This window comes from Panthera pardus, unplaced genomic scaffold, assembly GCF_024362965.1.
Source record: "Panthera pardus isolate Hobbes unplaced genomic scaffold, ASM2436296v1 HiC_scaffold_8, whole genome shotgun sequence".
Taxonomy (NCBI): domain Eukaryota; kingdom Metazoa; phylum Chordata; class Mammalia; order Carnivora; family Felidae; genus Panthera; species Panthera pardus.
In genome coordinates this window covers 83227572-83244093 of record NW_026527013.1, presented here as the reverse complement: position 1 = coordinate 83244093, position 16522 = coordinate 83227572, and the positions used below count along the sequence as shown (strand labels likewise).

Here is a 16522-nt window from a genome sequence, read left to right as displayed (position 1 = left end):
GATAATAATGTTTCTTTCTGATTTGAGTCCTAACCTTTTACAATTTATTTTTAAATTTACATAAAATGTACTCTTTTTGGTGTGAAGTTATATAAACATGACAAACGCATAGAGTAGTGTAATCACCATCATGTCACGATACAGATCCATTGCGTCGCCTCCCTGCCAAAAAATTCCTCATGTTTCTCCTTCGCAATTAATTTTTGCCCCTACTCCTAACTCCTGGCCACCAGTGATATCTTTATAGTTTTTCCCTTTCCAAAATGTAATATAAATATAATCATACAGGATGTAACTGTTTTTTGAGTTTATTTTATTTGTTTATTTAGAGAGAGAGACAAAACACAAGTCAGGAAGGGGCAGAGAGAGAGGAGGCACCCCAAGCTGCCTATCATTCTTAAAGTCTGCTTACAAGTATTTAATGTTGAGCCAACAGGTGAACTGGACTCAGGGATATGGTTTTATGTCAATAGCTTATTACGCTAAAGAGAAATGTTACAGAGAGTACAGAAAACAACTTAGTTGGATTTGAGACTTATATACGAATTTTGCTTATGTGATAATTAACATTTTATTTATGTTGACATTAAATTTATTTTAGGAGGACCTGGGTGGCTCAGTTGGTTAAGCGTCTGACTTCAGCTCAGGTCATGATCTCACAGTTCCTGGGTTCAAGCCCCATGTCAGACTCTGGGCTGACAGCTTGGAGCCTGGAGCCTGCTTCAGATTCTGTCTCTCTGTCTCTGTCTCTGTCTCTCTCTGCCCCTCCCCCCACCGGCACTCTGTCTCTCTCTCAAAAATAAATAAATGTTAAAAAAGGTTTTTTTGAAAAAATTAAAACAATATTTTAAATACAGCAGCTGCTGGTAGGACAGAGGTAGCGGAGAAGCATGTAGGATGGCAGGAAGAAACTAGTTTAAATTTCATGCATCTATAGATACTTAGCACAGTGGATAAGCCACATTCAGATAATTGAGATTTGAGCAGATGTGAATTTGTTCTCATTAGAATTCATGTTCCAAGCCCTACACAATGCAAGTAAATAGCTACTGAGCAGGAAACTGGAAGCTTAACCTTTTCTGTCTCTTAAATATGAGCATCTCATTCATAGCTCCATACTTAAAAAATAGACAGTTCCATAAGTCAGTTGTGCAGCTAAAAGAATCATTAATCTTTAAATAAGAGATTGTTCATTCTGCACTCTGCTGGGGATTATATAGTGCTTTTCATGTACTATACCTCAGAGTGTTTTACTAAGCAGTGAAGTATTTTGGAGATGTGTGATGAATATGTAACTCACATAACTGCAGCAAAAGCTGATGCTGTTTGTTAAGAACTATTTGTTAAATCAGAAATCTGCCACCCATGTTTGATGCTTGACATGCAAGAATCAGTGGAGAGCAAAACACATTGCTTATTTTCCAACAAGCATAAAGAGAATTTTCCCAAGAGTAATATTTGCATAAAGAAGTTTGTCCATGAATTAAAATCCTCCGAGGATTTAAAAGGACAAGCATCAAGGTTTAATGGTATAGGATAAAACTTAGGATGTTTAGCTGAGCTTACCAAAGAGGCATAAGAGCTTTGGTAGACACCAGGCAGTGTGGCTGCTGTGTTGAAGATTAGTACTGTTTGTGGAGATAGCCATGAACTTCATCAAAGATACAGAAGAGAGTTCTCTGTGAAGCTTCCCTGACTCCCCCAGTGGCTTCTGTGTTCTTCCATGACCCTTTTTAAATGATTTCTTTTCTACCACTCTGCTGAATTAAAATTTACCTGTCTAAATTTCTGTTTGCTTGCACTAGCCTGTGGCTTCTGTTTAACCAACACCATGCTTTACTCACTTGTACACCCCAAGGCCTAGTGCAGAGTGCAGTAGAGGAGACTAGTTTGGTTGAGGTGTTCTGTAGGAATGAAAAGTCAATATGTAAAGGTCAGTGTGTCCTAGGGAACACACTAAGATAAAAAAGAGGTTAAAAAAAAAGATGTTCTTAGGTGGATAAGTGCCCCCCCAAATTGCTTTATAATATTTAAATGATGGGTTAATTAGCATTTTAAATTGGCTTAATTTTCTTGGCTGGCATGAATTCTCTGAGTTCTAAAAAATAAATTTCTCTCTATATTAATCTGGATTCAACAAGAGACACAAAAACAATAGAAAATATAGATTAAAGACTTTTTTGTATATTTGTCCATTTATTTCATCCAACTCTGGTGCTCTGAGCTAATATTTTACAGATTTTTTTTAATACAGGTGTTGTACATTTTTGGTTAAACTATGCATGTTTTCAACTTTATTTAGGTATATTGACAAATAAAGTTGTACTATATTTAAGATGTACAACAAAGTGATTTGATAAACAATGTCAAAAGATTCCTCTCATTGAGTTATAATGAACACATCTCTCAACTCACATATTTATCTTGTTTTCCCCCTTTGGTGAGAACATTTAAGTTCTAGTCTCTTAGCAAATTTCAATCATACAATATAGTGTTATCAATTACAGTTACCACATTTTATGTTAGATCATCAGAATTTATTCATCTTATAGCTAAAAGTTTGTAACCTTTTACCAATGTCTTCTTATTTCCCCTACCCCCAGCTCCTGACAACCACTTTTCTCCTTTGTGTCTATGAGTTTGATTTTTTTTATTTTAAAGATTCCATGTGTAAGTGATACCACACAACATTTGTCTTTCTCTGAGTTATTTCATTTAGCATAATGCAAAGTCATTCCATGTTGTTGCAGATGACAGGACTTCTTTCTTAAGGCTAAATAATATTCCATTGTATATATGTACCATATTTTCTTGATCCATTTTTCCACTGATAGACACTTCACTTGTGTCTGTACCTTGGCGATCGTGAATAATGCTGCAGTGAACGTGAAAGTGCAGATATCCCCTGGAGATAATGGTTTCATTTCCTTTAGATATGTACCCAGAAGTGGGATTGCTGAATCTTATGGTAGTTCTATTTGTAATTTCTTGAGGAGCCTCCACTGTGTTTTCCTTAGTGGCTATACTCATTCTACTCTCATCAACAGTGTGTAATGGTTCCCTTTCCTCCACATCCTCGCCAGCGTTTATCTCTTGTCTCCTTGATAGTAGTTATCTTCACAGGTATGAGGTGATTTATCTCATTGTGGTTTTAACTTGCATTTCCCTGATGATTAGTGATGTTGAATATCTTTTTGTATACTTGTTGGCCATTTGTATTCTTCTTTGGGAAAATGTCTATTTAGATCCTTTGCCTGTTTTTTAATTGGTTTCTTTGTTACGTTTGTTTGTCTTGTTTAATTTGAGTTTTGCTTTCGGGTTGTTTGAATTCCTTATTTATTATGGGTATTAACCCTTTATCTGATATGTGTTTTGCAAATATCTTCTCCCATTCTATAGTTGCCCTTTGATTTTGATGATAGTTTTCTTCAGTGATCAGAAGCTTTTTAGTTTGATGTAGCCCCACTTGTTTATTTTTGCTTTTGTTCCCTTTGCTTTTGGTTTCAAGTCCAAAACTCATTGCTAAGAATCCATTATTAAGAAGCTTACTCCCTATATTTTCTTCTAGGAATTATATAGTGTTACATGTAAATCTTTAATCCATTTTGAGTTATTTTTTGTGTATAGTTAAGATAGGGGTCTAGTTCCATTTTTTTTTTCTTTCATGTGGCTGTCCAGGTTTCCCAACACCATTTATTGAAGAGACCATCTTTCTTCATTGTATATTCTTGCCTCTTTTGTCGTAAATTAATCCATCACATATGCTTGGGTTCATATCTGGACTCTCTATTCTGTTCCATTTATCTGTGTCAGTTTTTTTGCCAGTACCATATTGATTGATTACTATAGCTTTATGATATAGTTAGAAATTTGTGAGCCTTATGCCTCCAACTTCGTTTTTTTGTTTTTTGTTTTTTGTTTTTTGTTTTTTGTTTGTTTGTTTTGTTTGTTTTTTTTTCCTCAAGATTTCTTTGGCTATCCAGGATCTTTTGTGGTTACATACAAATTTTGAGATCATTTGTTTTATTTCTATGAAAAATGCCATTAGAATTTTGATAGGGATTGCATTGCATAGAATATCTATCATTTATTTGTCTTCAATCTATTTCATCAGTGTTGCACAGTTTTCAATGTAACCAACCTGCTTGGTTAAATTTATTACTATTTTATTATTTTCATGCATTGTAAATGAGATTATTTTATTAATTTTTCTTTCTGATATTCATTGTTAGTGTATAAAAATGCAACAGATGTTTGTATATTTATTTTATACCCTGCCACCTTATTGAATTTATTAGTTTAAACAGTTTTTTTGGTGGAGTCTTTAGAATTTTCTATATATAAAATCATGTTGTCCACAAATAGTGATAGTTTTACTTCTCCCTTTCCAATTTGATGGCTTTTACTTCTTTTTCCTGCCTAATTGCTCTGGCTAGGACTTCTAATACTATGTTGAATAAAAGTGGTGAGAGTGGACATTCTTGTCTTTTTTGTGATCTTAAAGGTAAAGTTTTCAGCTTTTCACCATTGAGTATGGTATTAGCTGTGGGCTTGTTATACATGACTTTTATTGTGTTATGTTCTATCTATAGCCATTTTGTTGAGAGTTTTATCATACATGGATGTTGAATTTTGTCATGATTTTTCTGTGTCTGTTAATATCATATAATTTTTATTTTCTATTTTGTTGATGTAGTGCATTAATTGATTTGTGGATGTTGAACTGTCTGTGCATCCCTAGAGTAAATCCTACTTAATATGGTGTATGGACCCATTTAATGTATTGTTGAATTTGTTTTGCTAAAATTTTGTTGAGAATTTTTGCATCTGTGTTTATCAAAGATATTGGCTTGTGATTTTCTTTTTCTATTTCTTTTTCTTTCTTTTCTCTTTTCTTTTCTTTTCTTTTCTTTTCTTTTCTTTTCCCTCTCTCTCTCTGTTTTTTTGTTTTTGTTTTTGTTTTTGTGTGTGGTGTCCTTGTCTGGTTTTGTCAGGATAATACTGGCCTTGTAAAATGAGTTTAAGAGTATCTCTTCCTCTTCAACTTTTTGGAAGAGTTTGAGAAGAATCGTTATTAAATATTCTTTCAGTGTTTGGTAGAATTCACTAGAGAGATCATTGGTCCTGGAATTTTGTTTGATGGGAGGGGGGAGCATTTGCTTTTGTTTTTGTTTTGTTTGTTTTGTTTGTTTTGATTACTGATTTAATATCCTGACTTGTAATCAATCTATTTAGATCATCTTTTTTTTTTCACATTTCAGATTTGGAAGATTAATTTTCTAAGAATTTATCCATTATCTCTAAGTTTTCCAATTTTTTGGTATGTAATTGTTCATAGCAGGCTCTAATGACCGTTTGTATTTCTTTGATATCACTTTTACTTTCTTGTCTTTCATTTCTGATTTTATTTATTTGAGTTTTCTCTTTTTTATTAGTCTAGCTAATGGTTTGTCAATTTGGTTTATCTTTTTAAAGAACCAACTTTTAGTTTCACTGTCATTTTCTATTGTCTTTTTAGTTTCTGTTCCATTTATTTCCACTCTGATCTTTATTATTTCCTTCCATGTATTACTTTTTTTTTTTTTTTAATTTTTTTTTTCAACGTTTTTTATTTATTTTTGGGACAGAGAGAGACAGAGCATGAACGGGGGAGGGGCAGAGAGAGAGGGAGACACAGAATCGGAAACAGGCTCCAGGCTCCGAGCCATCAGCCCAGAGCCTGACGCGGGGCTTGAACTCGGACCGCGAGATCATGACCTGGCTGAAGTCGGACGCTTAACCGACTGCGCCATCCAGGCGCCCCCATGTATTACTTTTTGACAAAGGATTTTAAAATTACTGAAAAAGCTGAATTTCAGTGGAATTTGATGTTATTACCTCTAAAGATAAACGTACAACCTTATAGATAACTCTTAAGATTTTTAAGAATGCCCTCTGGCAGGTGTGTGTGAGTGTGTGTGTGTGTGTGTGTTTTCATTTTCTTGATTTGTTTTCCCCTAGACTTTATATTATACTGAATTTTATTATTCTTTTGAATAAAATGTAAAAGCATATTATTTTGCTCTCACCCTAAAATTAAACTTAATATATTGTCTGACACTTACATTTTTAAAACCATTTTCCACAAAATGGCATGTTTTTTTTCTCTTAAATGACTGAAAGAACTAAAGGGAAAACGAACATTTAAATTTATTTAATGTTCAGATTATTTTTGTCTGTTCTCCCTTCACAGACATATCTGGCAGGCTGATATACCTTCTGGAGACTCAGGGAAAGGAACTTTTTTTATATGTACTTTTAAGTTCTTTACTGAAATGGGAAAATAAGCAAATGATTGTTTGGAAGCCAGCAGCTTTAAACACTACTTGCTTTTTTTGCATCATTGCACAAAACTGTGAAGGGAGAATAGTTTCTTCCTTCCCCTCCCCTCTCCTGGGCATACCCCAAGTCTGTATGTCCATTTTATTCCATGGTCTGAAACACAGATAAGACTCTGGCTTTCAAACAGATGGTTGAGAAATCTTACTTACGGTATACGTCAAATATACTATCCAGGTACTCTCTGACTGGCTGAAGCCACTTTGACAGCATTTGGGACACTATAAAAATATTTAGTTTTAGAAACTTAAGGAGGAGTGAAGATTAACATTATAGTCCCAAGTTAGTCTATTTAAGTAGCTTGATGAGTTTCTCAGCATTCTGAAGTTTTTCTCATCTTGCTGACCTGCATACCTGGCCACCAAAACTGAGTTTTAATTCTTTTACCTCGGCCCTAACAGCAAAAGTAATAAGAGCTAACATTAATGTGGCTAATTATGGGCAGTGTAAATGTGTTAAGTGCTTTGTGCATTATGCCAGTTAGGATTAATTTAAACTATGAGTAATGGGAAAGGCAAAATAACAGTAACCTAAATACAGTTCTCTTTCATGTAAGAGAAGCATTTTAGAGCTGATACATTCACCACGAAGTTGTCAGGGACACTGCCTCCTTGTCCTGCTCCGTCATCTTCAGCATAATTCTTTTAACCATGGTCCAAGGGAGCTGCTTAAGTTCCAACTGTTACACCCATGTTCAAATATTCTAACCAGCAAGAAAGAGGGAGTCAGGAAAGAAGAGGGTAAAGGATGCACACCAGCTGTTCTTAGAGAGATTTCTTAAAAGTGCACACATCATATTTTTGCATATTACAGTTGCCCGAGAGCCTAGAAAACATAATAAATCATAGCGTGTACTGCAGGCTTGCCAGTAATTAGATAAAAATTGGGTGTTTTTTGCTAAAGTGATTTTTGGTGCAACTAGCTCCCATATGCAATAATTCCCTTGGTCTTCAGAACAGCCTTTTAAGCAGAGCTTTAACCATACCTCTTTATGCCTTTGTTACAGGCCTTGATCTCGTTCCCTTGAGACTGGGTCTCTGTCTCATGGTGGGGAGCCGGTCCTGGAGCCCCAGTATTTCCCCCTCAGTGCTTATGGGTGGGCTCCTTCTATGGACTGTCAGACTTCTCTGCTGCTGATTACATACTGCCTTTTTGGGTCTCTGACTATTACCTACTGTCTGCCTCTGTCTTGATTGTCCTAATTCTGTCAATTCATGTGGTGTTTTATCACAAATCTTCCACCTGACCCATCCTTCTATAATAGAGCCTCCATTATAGCATTAGCTATGCTGGTTTCAGTAACAGTAAAAAGAAGCAATGCTGACTTTGACAAAAATTTTAAATTATTCAAAGTTCAGTGAATATTTTCTGTTTATCATTAGGAAAAAACTGAGACATAGATATGCCAGCTTTCTTTTTTATACTAGATTGTGACTTTGGGCAAGTTACTTGATATCTCTGTGCTTCAATTTCCTTATCTATATAATGGAGATGACCAATAATTACATCATAGAGTGGCTGTGAGGATTCACTAAGTTCATTCATGTAAAATATCTCCTAGCACATTGTACTCTTCAGTGAGTGTTAGCTAACAGTAATAACAAGTATAAGCGTATACTTACAACAATACTTATTATTATTTTCAACTCCCTTTCTTCTCTTGTAGATTGCTTTGGGTTTTATGGCTTTTAGTTAGTGACTGTCAAGGCTAAAGAAAGCTTGCTCTTTGGGAGACCTGTTGGAAAGATAATCAATAACATTTTCATAAGATTCACAGTGATATTTAATTCCTAATTGTCTCTTTTAGAGAATTGGATTGGATTCTCCATACTTCACCATCTTGAGTCTCTGGCTGTCAGGGAACTCTAATATAATTCTGGTTTCTAGTGAAATAAGCTTGAGAGTCGAGAGGAGAGGAATTGAAGTGAGGTGCATGAATGCAATTGAGTTGCTTTATTTATTTAAGGTTTCCAGAGGTAAAAAAAATGACTAATTGTCTAAATAATATTCATCTTTTTGTTCAAGGAAGGCACGGATCACATGAATATTGGATAATAACAGTTTCTGAATGACTTTTGATACCTGAAAGCATTTTAACGCTGACACATCTAAATGCTTGTTATTTGTATCAGTCAAAACCTTGGAGGAAGCAGATGACATACTCGAAGGAATGAATTATTCCTAGAGTTAAATAGAGTTAAATGCCCGTACCCTTTGTAAAGGTGTGGGCAGGGTTATAGCTCTGAACTCAGGATGGTGGTGAGGCACCAGGTACTAGCCATAGAAAAAAAGCTCTTACACAAGAGACTTGAAGGTCCACAGCAAGGGACATAGAGGATGGTCATGGAGAGGGACTGCTGGACAGGAGTTGTGGCTGTAGGTAGAACACACTGGATGCCAAAACTGCTTCCTGGGTGAGAGGGGTCTGAGGAATACCTACCCTGTCCTCTCTCTCCCTCACTCTGATCTTGTGCCTCCCATTGGTCTAATTTATTTGAAGCTGTAGGGAATGGGATCCAGGTGATGCCATGTATAGAGGTCCATTTCCCAGGGCATAGTGTATGGCAGGGAAAAGGAGAAAGTGGTTGGAGAGGCCACAATGCATAACAAGCACACTTCCATCTGTAGGCTCAGCCCTACTCCATACTCTGGACCTCTTCAGTGTCCTGAAGGCATATTGTGCCTCAGGATATTAACGCTATTTATTCTGAGCCTAGTGATAAGTAGGTCACCTTGTTTCTCAGAGCTGAGCTTCTCTGGGCATGAGCCATCCTCCGTTTACGTGGGGTCTTGATATCCGTTCTGTGTATTTGGTGTCTGAATTCCAGAACAAGCCATTGAAGAAACTGGGCCTTGGCTGTGTCATTTATAAAGTCTTAGGGTTGGAGCATCTCAAAATTTCAATTTAAAAATTCCCATGTAATTCCTGACCTAAAGAATATACCAATCATGAGTTTTCTGTATTCATAAGTTGAATTCAGACAAATTTACTTCTATATAGCTCCAAAGTAACTGTGAAAATTTTAGTTTTAATATAGGTAAATTGTGGGCCCTACCTGTTGTAAAGGAATGAAATAGTAAGGTTAGATAGGAAAGTAAGAGGAATTGCTAAAAAAACCACCAAGGATTGATGTAATGAAGTCTCAAAAGAGATAAAGATAGGGCTTGGCAGACATGAGCTTTAGGAATCAGATATCACCAATTCCTGAGTTAAAAATCAGAAATTCCCTGAACATTTGTATGCATGAGTAAACAAAAAACATTTTCTAATTTATGCTCTGTCTGCAGCAACACAAAATCTATCTATAAACATCTGATTAAAACTAGAAGTTGGGAAGATCCTAGAAAGTTTTCAAGAAGTAATAAATTTCATATAGCAATGAATAGCAGTGTATCCATAATTACTTGTTTGTGGTGTGTAAATAGCATTGGTGTTTGTTGTTGTCATTGTTTTTGTTGTAGTTGATGCTATTGATTTATTTGAGGAGAGGTTGAAAAAAGTAATTACTTTTCAATGTTTGCTTGCTCTTTCATACCTTTTCCCAAAGGAAATGTTTTTCAATGTCAAAATCATAATTTTAGTCAAAAATTTTATCCTTAGACTTGATGACAGTTACAGTACATGTATGTCATATGTTCTGACAATGAATGTGTTCAGGAAGCACACAGGGCACACCAATTAGCAAATCAAACAAAACCTAACTGCATCTTTACCCCAATTATTAAGATGAACTGAAAAATTTTAGAGCATGATGAAATTTATATTTTCATAATAGCTTAAAATCTGAACTTCTTTTTTGACTACTTAGAGAAATGCAATATACATTAATTTCAAAAATGAGACTTTAAAAATTTTAAAAATTATGGGCACTTGGGTGGCTCAGTCAGTTAAGCATCCGACTACAGCTCAGGTCATGATCTCATGGTTAGTGGGTTCAGAACCCACGTTGGGCTTGTGCCAATGGCTCAAAGCCTGGAGCCTACTTTGTATTCTGTGTTCTCCTCTCCCTCTGCCCCTCCTACTTCATTCTCTGTCTCTCTCTCTCTCTCAAAAGTAAATAAACATTAAAACAAATATAAATAAATAAAAATTTAAAAAGGAAAGCAAAATTTGGTAAAAAGTTTCGTATTTATAGTGGATCATAAATGTGTTCTTTTTTCTCTAGTTAGTGTTCTGTATGGTGTATGTCAAAGGCTACTAAAGAAATAAAATTCAATGCAATAGTGTACAACAGGGTCAGCAAACATGGCCCATGGATCAAATCTGGCCTGCTGTTTTTATATGGCCCATGAGATAACTATGTTTTTCACATTTTTAAATGGTTTTAAAGCTTCAAAAGAGGAATGATACGTCACAATGTGAAAATTATGACTTTGAAGCTTTTATGTTCATAAAGTTTTACTGAAACACAGCCCTGTCCATTCATTTATTTATTATCCATCACAAATGCAATAACAGAGTTTTCCAGTTGCAGAAGACATCATATGACTGGAAAATCATAAAGTACTTCTTATTTAGCCTTTTAAATAATAATTTTCGTCTACCTCTAGTTTACAGGATTGTATTAAAGTACATTTTCTTAAAGAAAGAAGATAGAATATTACCAAAAATAATATTCTATCTATCTACATACTTTAAATAGTGTAAGTGTTCCCTTTTTGCTCAGTTTGGTTGGCCTCTGAAATAATAAATACAATAATAAATAAATCTTCCTAATACAAACATTCTCTTTTAGACAAATTATAGTTAGTTCACAAATATTTCTCTGAAAGAATTATGATGCTTTGTGTGACATATCACAGAGTACTGAGATGTAAGTTTTCTTTTAAGGGAAGACCATTTTCTCCTTTTTGTTGGTGTGGTGGGAGAGTAACAAGCTTCAAGAGAAATTACCTTCAGTGATAAGGAATTTGAAAGACAGTATAATCAAAACTGAAAGATCTTGAGCACTCTGAGAACCAAGGATAAGAGTTAGCAAATGTAGTACACTGTGAATAAATGCTGAGGAGAGTCTAGGAAAAGGAGATAATAAGAGGTAAAATCTGTTAAACTTCAAAGTGCTAAAGAATAATGAAAAGGGAAGATTTAAGAGTTTTATAAAGGTAGGGGGAAAGGCTCTTAAATCTTCATACCAAAGTGGAACTGCAGTGAAAAAGACAAACTAGGTGCTGAGCTGTACACTATTGTGAGAACAGTGTGTTATAAATCAAGGAAGTGGTCATAGCTAGTTTGAGGGATGAAATTCACCAGTATTTAATACAGTATCAGAACTCACCTTCAATAAAATTTTGATGTGTTCACTACATACCATGGATATGACTTACTATGTATGTTTGGATTCATTCTCAAAGACAGAAGAAAGTCTTCATTTTTGTGATAAAAGGCTTAGAAACCGTAGTAAGGCATTGCTATCTATCAGCTATAGTTTACTATCTAGCCACATTGATTTTGTTTTTTTAAGTTTTTTTTAATTCTAGTTAATTAGCAGAGTACAATATTGGTTTCAGGAGCATAATTTACTGGTTCGTAACTTACATATAACACATGGGCCACATTGATTTTAAAATTAAATCTCATGTATTTATTTTTTCATTTCTGTATGCATGTCTCATGAGTTATGAGTTCAGATTTATTTTTGTTCATGTCTATAGAAGTCTTAAGAAAATGTTCTAAGCAAGTCTTCTAATATTCTATGGAATGTGTCATCAATAAAGAAATTATTATATTGTAAACTAGCAAAAAGATAGTACTCAGGATCCATCTTTTCCTAAATGATCTAAAAGAAGTGTCAACATTCATTGCCATTTACAAACTACAGTGGGAGACAGTTTGGAGAGGAAAATGCTTGTAAAATCAAGCAAAACTCTGATGAAATAAAAGGAGATTAATTAAGGTAAAAATAAGCAAGGAGAGAGGAGTTGTAGTTTAAAACAGAAAATTATTAATAACTATCATATTTTCTATATTATTAGGTAATCAGTTATTGCTTTATAACTGAAAAAATCTGAATCAGAGTAAACATGGAAAATTCAGCTATGAATTTGTATTGCTCTACTACACTTGATCTTAGCCAAAAGGCTGAGAAGTGATAAGTTTGTATTGCTATAAATGAGATGAGTGAACATTTTTTAAAGGAAAAAAATATATAATTGATCATAGGAGGTAAAATCTTTGTTTTCATCACTTGTAACACATATGGTATCCTTTAAATTCAACATAAGACATTATAAAATCCTTGATTAAATATTTATTAAATACTCTATTACCTTATATTTATAACTTTATATTCATTATGGGAGACTGTTTAAGTACTGCATAACCTTAAATGTAAAGTATTGACTCTATATTAATAGGAAATGGTAACCATAGGAAGAACTTCAAAAAATTTTTAAGAGACCTTATCCTTTGATTGATGAAGCCACACAGATCATTTCATATGTATCTCCTTAGGTAAAAGGAAAGCAACTTTATTCTATTTTACTTCTAAAGATGTCCCAGAGCTTGATTTTAAAATGAAATTTTTAAATTTAAATACAACTATTTACTTCTGAATATTTAATTGAAAATTTCAAAAGAGACCTCTATTGAACTGTTTCCTACTTGGGGAAGCTATCCTGAAATCACTGATTATTTGGAATTGAGTGAGGGTTCCTTTTTTTCTTTTCTTTCTTTTTTTTCCTTCCTCTTCTATTTATGGAGAAAATGGGTAGAGTATATTTTATTGGTTTGAATTAATCTTCTTTATAAACAAAGAAGAAATAAGTTAATTTTTCCTATTTGCAGTAACTAGACCCCAAATACTTGTCAAATACCCAAATAAATATTTATATTTACATAATTGAGGAGTTCAACTAAGGGAAATGAATACTTAAATGTTTATACTTTTAGAAAGTCTCACACCCTTCCCCTTTTTAGCAGCAGCTACATAAATTCATTAATGGCATATTTTCTGTATTTACAAATAAATACTTTGACCTCTGTAATAAAATATTCTAAAACTATCCACATTTTGAGAAAAGTTAATTTTCAGTATTTTCAATTAGGAGGATCTTTCAATTTTGCTCACTAAAGTTAGGAAACAAAAGAGAAAGGGAATCACATTTTCAGAATCATAGAGTTAGATTTTTGAAAATCTATATCTGCATTAAGCATCAAGAGCACTAGAAAAAAATGTCAAATTCAACCTTTTCAGAACTCTAGAAATTAAAGGCTTGCAGCAGTCTGAGGAGTATTTATTCAGGAAAATTGGCTGAATTCCATTAAGAACACAAGGATTTGAACATTAAGTCATCAATAATAAATATGTTCAAATAACTAAAGAAAACCATTTCTAAAGAATCAGAGGAATGTGTGAGAACAATTTCTCACCAAAAACAGAAGAGCGATATAGAAGATATGAACTATGGGAGAGAACAAAATAGAAGCTTTGAAGTTGGAAATTACAATAAAAATGAAAAATACACTTAAGATACTCAATTGCAGATGTGAACTGACAGAAGAAAGAACCAGTTAAGTTGAAGTCAGGTTTATTCAAAGTATCTAGTCTGAGCAAAAGAGAAAAAAAAAAAAATGAAAAAAGATGAAAAGACTTAGAGAGCTGTGAAAAAGCATGAAGCTAATCGACATACCCATAAGAAGAGTTCTAAGAGAAAGACAATTACAGAATGAATATTTAAGAAATAGCAGCTATAAAATTCCGAAATCAGATTGAAAACATTAATATGGATCTAAAGGAAGTTCCACAAACTCCAAGTAGGAAGACCTCAGAGATCCATACCTGACATATATAGCCAAACTGCCTGAAGCCAAAGACATAAAATCTTGAAAGGAGCAAGAGAGAAACACCTCGTCACATAAAAAGGATCAACAGATGATTCTCACCAAATATCATGGAGGCCAAAGTAATTCGATGGAATATTCAAAGTGCTGGAAGACAAAGATTATCAAGAATTCTAAATGTAGCAAAGCTATCCTTCTAAAATGAAGGAAAATTTAAGACAAAAGAGAGGATAACAGTTTGACAGTAATATTTGTAGATAAATACTCACTTGTAGTAATGAATACTCAGCAGAAGTTCAAGAAGAAAATAGAAGATGCAAATAACATAGAAACCAATTAGACCTAAGATACACACCTCACACAACAACACTGGACTACACATTCTTCCCAAAGTACATTGAACATTTTCTGGTATAGACCACATGTGAAGCCATAAAAGAAGTCTCAAAATAATTTACTTTTTATTTGAGAGAGAGAGAGAGAGAGAGAGAGAGAGAATCTCAAGCAGGCTCATGCTCAGCAACAGAGCCCAATGCAGACAGGGCTTGATTCCACAACCTTGGGATTATGACCTGAGCCAAAATTAAGAGTTGGAAGTTCAAGTGAGCCAGCCCCAGAAGTCTCAAAAATATTTAAAAAATAAAACCACATAAAGTATATTTTATTATAATGAAATAAAATTAGAAATGAGTATAAAAGAGAAAATTAGGAAATTCACAATTATGTGGTAGAATATTTTTTAAATTATTAATAATCAATGAATAAAAAAAGAAATGAGCAGTGCCTGGATGGCTAAGTTGGTTAAGTGCCCAACTGTTGATTTTGGCTCAGGTCATGATCTCACGGTTCATGAGTGTGAGCCTTGCAGAGCCTGCTTGAGATTCTTTTTCTCCTTCTCTCTGTCCCTCCCCCTAAAATAAACAAATAAACATTAAAAAAGAAAAAATAAATGAGAAACAAAATTAGAATATGCTCTTATTTTACTTTGAAATATTTATTCATTTATTTATGTAAAAAAGAAGGGCATATTCTAGAAGATTTAATATGTTATAATTTCTGGTGATTCCAAGTGATTTTTATCTTCTTTATATTTTTCTGTAATTTTTTAATTAACTTTTTTATTTTAATTCCAGTACAGTTTGCAGTTATATTAGTTTTAGGTGAATAATACAGTGATTCAATAATTCTGTACATTACTCAGTACTCATCATAATAAGTGTGCTTGCTCTTTATCCCAATCGTTTATTTCTCTTGTCCCCAAACCTACCTCCCCTCTGGTAACTATCAGTTTGTTTTCTATAGTTAACAGTCTGTTTCTTGGTTTCTCCCTCTCTCTCTCTGTCTCTCTCTCTTTTATCCTTTGCTCATTTGTTTTTTTTTCTTGAATTCCACATATGAGTGAAATCATATGGTATTTGTCTTTCTCTGACTAACTTACTTAGCATTATACTCTGTAGCTCCATCCATGTTGTTGCAAATGGCAAGATTTCTTCTTTTTTAATGCTGAATAATATTCCATTCACACTCATGTCTTCTTTTTTAATGTTAATTTATTTATTTTGAAAAAGAGAGAGTGGGGATGGGCAGAGAAAGAATCCCAAGCAGACTTGTGCTGTCAGCATAAAGCCTGACGTGGGGCTGAATCCCACAACGGTGAGATAATGACCTGAGCAGAAATCAAGAGTAGGGCGCTTAACCAACTGAGTCACTCAGACACCCCAACACGTTTTCTTTATATATTTATGTTATTAATGGACACTTAGAATGCTTCCATAATTTGGCTATTGTAAACATGCTGAGAGGTATATAAATCCCTTTGAATTAGTGTTTTTCTATTCTTTCAGTAAATACCCAGGAGTACAATTATTGGATCATAGGGTAGTTCTATTTTTAATTTTTTGAGAAACCTCCGTACTGTCTTCCACAGTTGCTCTATCAGTTTGTATTCTTACCAACAGTGCAGGAGGATTCCTATTTCTCTACATCCACATCCTTGCTAACATTTGTTTTTGTGTTTTTTATTGTAGCCATTCTGACAGGTGTGATGTGATTGATATGTCATTGTGGTTTTGATTTGCATTTCCTTGATGATGAATGATGTTGAGCATCTTTTCATGTGTCTGTTGACCATGTGTATGTCTTCTTTGGAGACATGTCTGCTCATGTATTCTGCCCATTTTTAATTGGAATATTTGGTGTGTGTGTGTGTGTGTGTGTGTGTGTGTGTGTGTGTGTGCTAAGATGTATCAGTTCTTTATATATTTTTGGATACTAACCCTTTGTCAGGTGTGTCATTTGCAAATGTCTTCTCCCATTCCATATGTTGTCTTTCAGTTTTGTTGATTGTTTCCTTTGCTTTGCGGA

The 16522-nt window shown here is 34.0% G+C and overlaps 1 protein-coding gene and 1 pseudogene across 9 annotated transcripts in view; one reads left to right on the top strand and one right to left on the bottom strand.

Moving 5' to 3' along the window:
• MAGI2 (membrane associated guanylate kinase, WW and PDZ domain containing 2) overlaps positions 1–16522 on the top strand; it is a 1325358-nt gene that overhangs the window by 322533 nt on the left and 986303 nt on the right. The window lies entirely within an intron of this gene.
• LOC128775823 (U2 spliceosomal RNA) lies at positions 12347–12469 on the bottom strand (annotated as a pseudogene).